This window comes from Cyprinodon tularosa, unplaced genomic scaffold, assembly GCF_016077235.1.
Source record: "Cyprinodon tularosa strain WSP-4 unplaced genomic scaffold, ASM1607723v1 ctg272, whole genome shotgun sequence".
Taxonomy (NCBI): domain Eukaryota; kingdom Metazoa; phylum Chordata; class Actinopteri; order Cyprinodontiformes; family Cyprinodontidae; genus Cyprinodon; species Cyprinodon tularosa.
This window is the reverse complement of record NW_024038977.1, coordinates 782,424-789,917: the sequence shown is the minus strand read 5'-3', so window position 1 is coordinate 789,917 and position 7,494 is coordinate 782,424. Positions and strand designations below refer to the sequence as shown.

At 37.0% G+C, this 7,494-nt stretch overlaps 1 non-coding gene across 1 annotated transcript; it reads left to right on the top strand.

Moving 5' to 3' along the window:
• The first annotated feature begins 685 nt into the window (after positions 1-685).
• Positions 686-758, top strand: trnam-cau. Its single transcript has one exon. It is a non-coding gene; the product is annotated as a tRNA-Met (tRNA).
• Positions 759-7,494: the final 6,736 nt, after the last annotated feature.

Here is a 7,494-nt window from a genome sequence, read left to right as displayed (position 1 = left end):
ACAACATTAATTTTGGACATTTTGGAACAATCTGCAAGCAGATTTTAACTTTTAACATCTGTGGATTAAAACTCCCCAAAACAAATTTCCATGGGGTGTCAAAAGAGGTGTCAACATTGGGGAACACAAAGACAATTTGTCAAAATGGACCTCCCTCTTCAGGAGTCGTGTTAATCAGATAACTGTTTGGAATTGTGAAAATGTCTCAGAATGATTTTGAAAGGATATAATTCAAGAAAATACTGCAAAGCAGCTGACAAAAAGTAACTTTATAAAAACCTTTATTTTCCTCCTTTTTTATTCGACCTCAGAAAAAGAATATATTAGAGTACTGATGCACAGATATGGATCTATCAGTGCACGTTTATAGGAAGGTGAAAGTCAAAGAAGAGCTGCTAAAATATACTCAGAAAAGGAGGCCTAAAAGCCATATTAGCGGCCCTGTTTGAAAAAAAAAACAATGTATTGTAGGACTTTGTTTCAGGTCACTGACTACTGGGCTATAGGCTGATTCCAGACAAACAAACTACTGGATTGCACAGCAGATTGGACTGAAACCAACAATCCCTTGCTCGAGAGGTATATCCATTAGGATGTTAAGGGAACAGATCTCATCAGCCCCTCTTGTGGAGAAATATATGCTAAAAGTCCGTGCACGATATGAGTCCCCGGGTGTGCTTTCATGGCCTCGTTGGCGCAGTAGGCAGCGCGTCAGTCTCATAATCTGAAGGTCGTGAGTTCAACCCTCACACGAGGCATTTGTTTCAAGCTTTTCCACTCACAGTATCTGACAACATTCTCCACCTTACTTTCTATGATGCGACTTTATGTGGGCTTTCACACAATGATGGTTACATCTTGCTCTACTTAGGGCTAGTGGTGCAATAGGTAACGCGTCTGACTACAGATCAGAAGACTCTAGGTTTGACTCCTGGCTAGCTTGTTTGTTTATTGTCATTGTCTTACACGTCTGCGTGCTTATTCTGAGTCAGCTGGTCAATCACTCTCGCAAACTCTTAACGCAGCGGTAAGTTGGTGAAGTCTATTAAACATAACTTGCATTTGTCCCTGTGCTGCGTTTACCCTAGACTCTGCAACTGCTCCTGTTGGGCAGCAAGATGACCACCGAAAGTGTCTGCATTGTCAATTTGGCCAGAGTATTCTTCTGTCATGGTTTTAAGATGTCTGAGCAGAATCTGAGCAGCAGGGATTCAGAGACTAGTCTTCAGAGCACGGAGACAGACGGGTGAGCAATCAAGAGCTCAACGAACACAACGGTTTAACACTCTGGCGTCCTTCAGCTGACTGAAGGCTCCTCGCAGAGCAGTCTCAACGAGCCGCAGGTGCAGGACCATGCCCACCTGTCAACAACAATGACATTCTTCTTAAGAAGAAGAAACTTTTGGAAGCAGACAGGAGGATTAATGATGAGCCACATTTTCCCCTGACCATGTAACGGATTAACAAAGAAAAAGTCTTCCTAGGATTCTTTCTAAACATTAACATCAAGAATGATGTGTGGAATTATTGAGCATGTTAGATTTCCCCATTTCTGAAAAACTTGACCTAAACCAAAAAAAACCTAATCGATCTAACGACCAGGCTGCTTTGTGTCTGGGTCACAACTTATATAAAAAAAAAAAATTTGTTCATTTAAATTTGCCAGGAGTTAGTTATGTATTAATTGCTGAATATGTACTGCCACGGATTATAATCTTTGCTGCTCTAGTTAGTATTTAGGACAGCAGGATTTGAGGTAGAATAAAAGCGAATTACATAAGTTTTAATATTTAAGAGTTTTACCAATGATTAGACAATAAACAAACACAATATTTATTGATTACACTTATAGATATTATATAATAGGTGATTATACTAGTTAATGTTGAAAGACAGAAAGCTTGCCAACCAGTTTCTATATTTCTGAAATTGATATTGCTACTTGTGCAGGGCAACCCACTTTCAGTTTAAACATGCATTGATCCCAAACCAGGCTCACATCTAAGTCAGCACATTACTTGCATGTTGTGCAGCGGTTTCTCCAGGCTTTAGAAACAGGACGGAACCCCCCACAGTGACCTGCATGCAGTCTGCAGAACCATGCTGATATAAAGTTGCCTCAAACGTAAGTGCTGCTGGTTATATTTCTCAACAACTTGACTTCAAAGAAAATAGTTAAGCATGTAATTGAATTCCTAATTTCTGGAACATGACATTAAGATGCAAACGGGTGCTTTGGAGAAATTTGTACATTTTTAAACATTTAGCACATCTCTCATGGAGGTAAAAATATAATTTTTTAATGGTTCTTTTCCAATTTATATGCTCTCTTAAATCTAGTCTCTGCAGGAGGGAAATTTAGATATAAAGACTTAACTTCAACTTCAGTTTTGCATTTTCAAAATGAATAGATCAGAAAAATTATATGTAACCCACTCTTAAAACATGCTGGATGTAAATTAAAATCAGTAAAACTTGAAGAACTTAAACTTCAAACTTAAGGGTTAAAAAGTTGGGAATGCATTAAATGCTCATTAAATGCTCATCAGTGTTACGGTTTATACAGTTAATTTTTATATGAACTGTGGATGGAAACATTACATATTTGAATCCAAGTCTCTCTTACAAAATAAGTACTTTCCTTAGGGGTTGGTACCAAGAGTGACTAAATGCTTTCCATTCAGGATGAGCTGAGGAGGTGATGCCTTTTTAATATTGCAGAAAGCCATAAGCTTCACTCCTTCTGCTTTGTCTCAGTTCCGGCTGTTTGAAACAATTTAGTAACTCTTCTGACTGCACATATGGGGCGGATTTGGCAACTAAGTTCATTTGTGTAAGCCATTTTCTAACCAAAATAAAAATAATTACAATACATTTAAAGTCTAAAAGATCATGTCCTCTTATCTTACCCTTTTACATCCACAGGAGTATATGGAGCAATCATTAAGAGGCGCAGCAACCCACCTTTAAAACTGGAACAATGGAGAAAAAAAACTGTTGGTTAAATTTAGAGCTCTGTCTTTAGTTTAGGTCTTGTCGATTTGTGATAGGAAACATATAGTAGCAGCAAGTTTCCTATAAATTTTAATCACATATGCTTACAGAATGTACTTAATAAATCTCCTGACAAATAGAGCATCATACACCTACATTATTAGCAGAAAAGTGACAAAACATCTGACACCTTCCAAAAATATACAATGGGCTCCATATATTTCTTCAACCAATCTGCTTGTCCTTACAAATGCATTTTAAGAAGATCGTCTCTGAACAACTGTCAGGATTAAACAAAAAATGTTTGGTGGGTTCTGTCTCAGTCTAAGGTTTGATTTCACTGGGTCTGAGCAACCTTCCTCACCTAAAGTAATCTATTCAATGACAATTTGACTTATGAGGATACGACAGCTGCAGGACTGTACTGTGTGTGAATGGTTGTTTGTCCTGTGTGTCTCTGTGTTGCCCTGCGATGGACTGCCGACCTGCCCAGGGTGTACCCTGCCTCTCGCCCGTAGACAGCTGGAGAGAGGCACCAGCACCCCTCGCGACCCCAATTGGGACAAGCGTGTCAGATAATGGATGGATGGATGTTTCCTCTAAAAAAAAAATCAACACTGCAAGTCATCTAAGGAATACAGTGTAAGTACGGTTATTAACATCCCGTCATGTTGCTGCTGCTTCACTTTGAATTCATTTGCATTTTTTAACAAAAGAACATAACACTTTTAGTCAAGTGTTTTTTAGTGGTGCTTCAGTGATGATGGAAAGGGCATTAAAATGTTAGCTGCATCTTCGATAATCTCTCAAGTACTCATCTCTACAGAAACAACCTCCTGACTAAACACTCAAATATTTAAATACAATAAAACAGGCATTCTGGAATACTAAATTAAATCTTGATGACATTCTCTATAACATGTTTATATATATTGTTTTCAACTGATTAAATTCTCTTAAAATAGGAGATATACTAGATTAAAAAACAAAAACAAAACGTATTTTTACAGAAATTAGTTTTTAATGGCTCCTAGACAGATAACAATTTTACACCATAGATAAAAACATCCACGGTTTTATTCCGTTTTAAAACTTCATAGTATAATTACACATATTTTAGGCCATAATAGGGAACAGTCTTGTACTGCAAATCTTTCTCCAAAGTGTTTCCCTCCTACTATTATCCAGACATTTAGATATCTCAAAGAATATTCTGCTTTTCCAGAATTTGGAGGAACATATAGAGGACTATACACTGAGAAACTAGGATAGAGGCTGTATGTAAGGTAATGAAATATTCAAAAGGCAGAGGGAAACAGATGATCAGTAAATAGACAGCCAGAGAAAGAAATGAGGAGACTTAAGCCACCGGGAGCTAAACCTATGTTAAATGTTAACATTTATCTGGGGAACTGTTTTGAACTGAGCCAGCATGGGCTGCAGGAGAGGCTGCAATCTGTATTATAATACTTTTAGATGTAGCCTGAGTTTAAGGCTAAAGCTATAAGAGCTTGGGGGAAAACTGGGAGGAAGGTTAACAGCTTCACCCTGATTTAGACAGCCAGAATCAATAACTCTCAAACTACAGCACACAGATGTATTTGAAATACAAAATAGCTGGTGGTAACAGGAAGTAAAAGTTACCTCCCTCTTTGCTCAAATCAGATTTGCTTCTTTCCTTGGCCACATCCAAATCCAGATCATTTACACAACTCATTTAATTACAGTTACCCTGATACACTTTTTTTATTTAAATGCTAAACAGTGCTATGCTGGAGTGTAAGTGTCTGGTTGGAAGAAAGAAAAATTCTTCCTCTGAAGAGAAATTGATTGAAAATCCAACTTGCATTAAAAAATACAAAAGTAAGATTTTTTTGTATATAGATTACAAGCTTTCAATCAACCATGTTTAATTTCCTATTTTAGTTGAAAAGATATCTTGTAAAGGTAACATCTCATATGAGATGAACCAACAAGTCGAGGCTAATTTAAAAAAGAAACACACAAAACAATCAAGATGTCTACAACCAAACATAATTTAGCCCACCAGAATCTCCATAATTTCATCTAATCTACTTACTTTCTTACTTGGGGAGTGTTGGCCTATTGGTTAGAGTAGTGCGCTTATGCTCTGAGAAGGTTCGATCCCCACAGTCTGCACTCTGAGTCCCTGAGCAAGACCCTTAACCCCCACACTGCACAATGGCAGCCCACTGCTCACCAAGGGGATGGGCCAAATGCAGAGAGTGTATTTCTCCAATACGAGATCAATAAAATTCAATTAATTAATTTTATTTAGAGTTTATGACAACCACAGCGTCCTTTTTGGCCTACATATGCACTTTATAAACCCGATCTATGTGACAGTCACCCCCACAAGTGATTTTATGCCAGACTCCATTTGTAAGGGGTATGTAAGTGATGAAAAACGTTAACTTGCCCTATAAAGGGTTAGGAAAAATGGAGGAAGTAAAGGAAATATAAGCTTCAGTCATTGGCCAAAAACAATCAACCACAATTGTCCAGGATCTGTTTGATGGATGTCAAAATATTCTGAATCAGCATGGTCTTAAAATCCCATTATCAGTAGCTCTCCAATTTTAAGTTAACAAGCTGACTAGAGGGGGATATGTTAAGCTTCCATTCTTTAACAATATTCCAATTTTCAGAAACACAATTTGGATGTTTTACCCATCTAGCACACTCATAAAATTAAGATAAAATAAAGGCTTGTAATATTTCACTTATGATATTCAGTTTCAACTTCAGAAATCAGTTATTTAAAAATATTAAACTTTTTACTAAATCAAAATTTTCTGGGTTTTTTTACATTTTAAATACAAATCTTTCTATGATGGTCTTGTTGATCATATAATTATTTGAATATACCTGACAAGTTAATATCATGACTATAAAACCCAGAGATTTACTTATTCTGTGTTAATTTGCCTATTGCTACCAATGTGTATTTACCTTTTTTTATGTTTTCAAAGCTTTACAAATATCATATCATAAAAACAGTTACTGCAGTTGAAAGTGTAATAAAATGTTACATTTCATTTCATCCCAACATCAACAGTTGGGAATTCCTTTGTGCAGCCAAACTATTCAGGAATTCAGATTGGTTTACTTTTATTTATTAGGCATTACTTGGACTGCTTCTGGCCTATATCTGTGCTGCATTATCAACCTATATACCTTTCACTCAAACAATATGCAGCTTCTTTCTGTCCTTTTCAGTTGGACTGAATGGAACAAGAAACATCCCTCCTCCTGAAACTTCCTTATCTCACCGAGTCCTTTGATTTCCAAAGTTCTTGAGGCAGAATCACTTACATGTACCCTTGAAATTGATATATGTAATCCCAGTGGAACCATCAAGGTTAAATGAATAAAAAGAAAAATAAATCCAGTATTGTCCAGTTAGAAGTATTTCCTCTCAATGAGGCTGATATTGTTTCATCAGCTAATTTAATAAAATCATAACCCTCTAATCGGTAAGCCGGCATTTTTTTTCAGTCAATACCACATTATCCCACCACTGCAAGAATCTTAAAGCTTTTATATAAAGGTGTAGTTTTTAGCAGACTGTGGAATGAACGACCCAACGATGAGACATAACACAAGTCAGCCGTTTCCCTTTAGAGAGAAAACTTTAGATGAAAACTTTCAGGAGGAGCTGAGATTTTCCTGGAGGCTATTTGAATTGTAGCGAGATGAGAAATGGAAAAGCAATCTTCCACAGCTGTGCTGAAATATAACTGCAGCAGGAAGAGTAACTTACAGGCCATCAGGCAGCTTGTAAAACGTAGGACCACAGGCGATTCAAGCGGGCACAGTTTAACAAGCTCCTAATGAAAGGAACTACAGTAACTTGGCAATCAAATGTAGCAGGGTTTGTATTAGTGAATGAGATGAAACAAATGAGCGACTGCTGCTGTGTGCATCTGCAGGGTCAAATGGTGCTGAAGCTGGTTCCTGGTTTTCCCTCACAGGATGTGGCGGTGTCAGCTGAGGCTTCATTAAGGAAGGAAGGAGGGCTGAAGTGGCCGTCATCACAGGAAAAAGACTCAGCTTTAAAACCAGTAAAAGTTGGAGGAGATCCCTGGATCAGAAGGCTCAAATCAATAATAACAACTCTGAATTAAAGATATAAAACTTTAACAGTCATGGAAAACTACTCTTGTCTCTTTGCTCTCCTCGAGGAGAAACTAAAAAAGTAAAAAAACAAAACAATTGAATTCAGACTAATTAATAAAATAAGATATACATGTTTGGGATGAATGAAAAAGGACAAATCATCAGCTAGATCTCCAAAATGAAACACAAGAATTCCTTTAAAATCATAGATCTAATGTTAATTTTTTTATTTCTTATAAACATTACAGTCGTCCACATATAATATGATCATTAGCAATCTAGTCCTATAATACAAATGTTTAAAAACATCGCTCTTTCAACACCTTCTTGGCTCCGACTCAGACCGTCACGCTGTCTCCT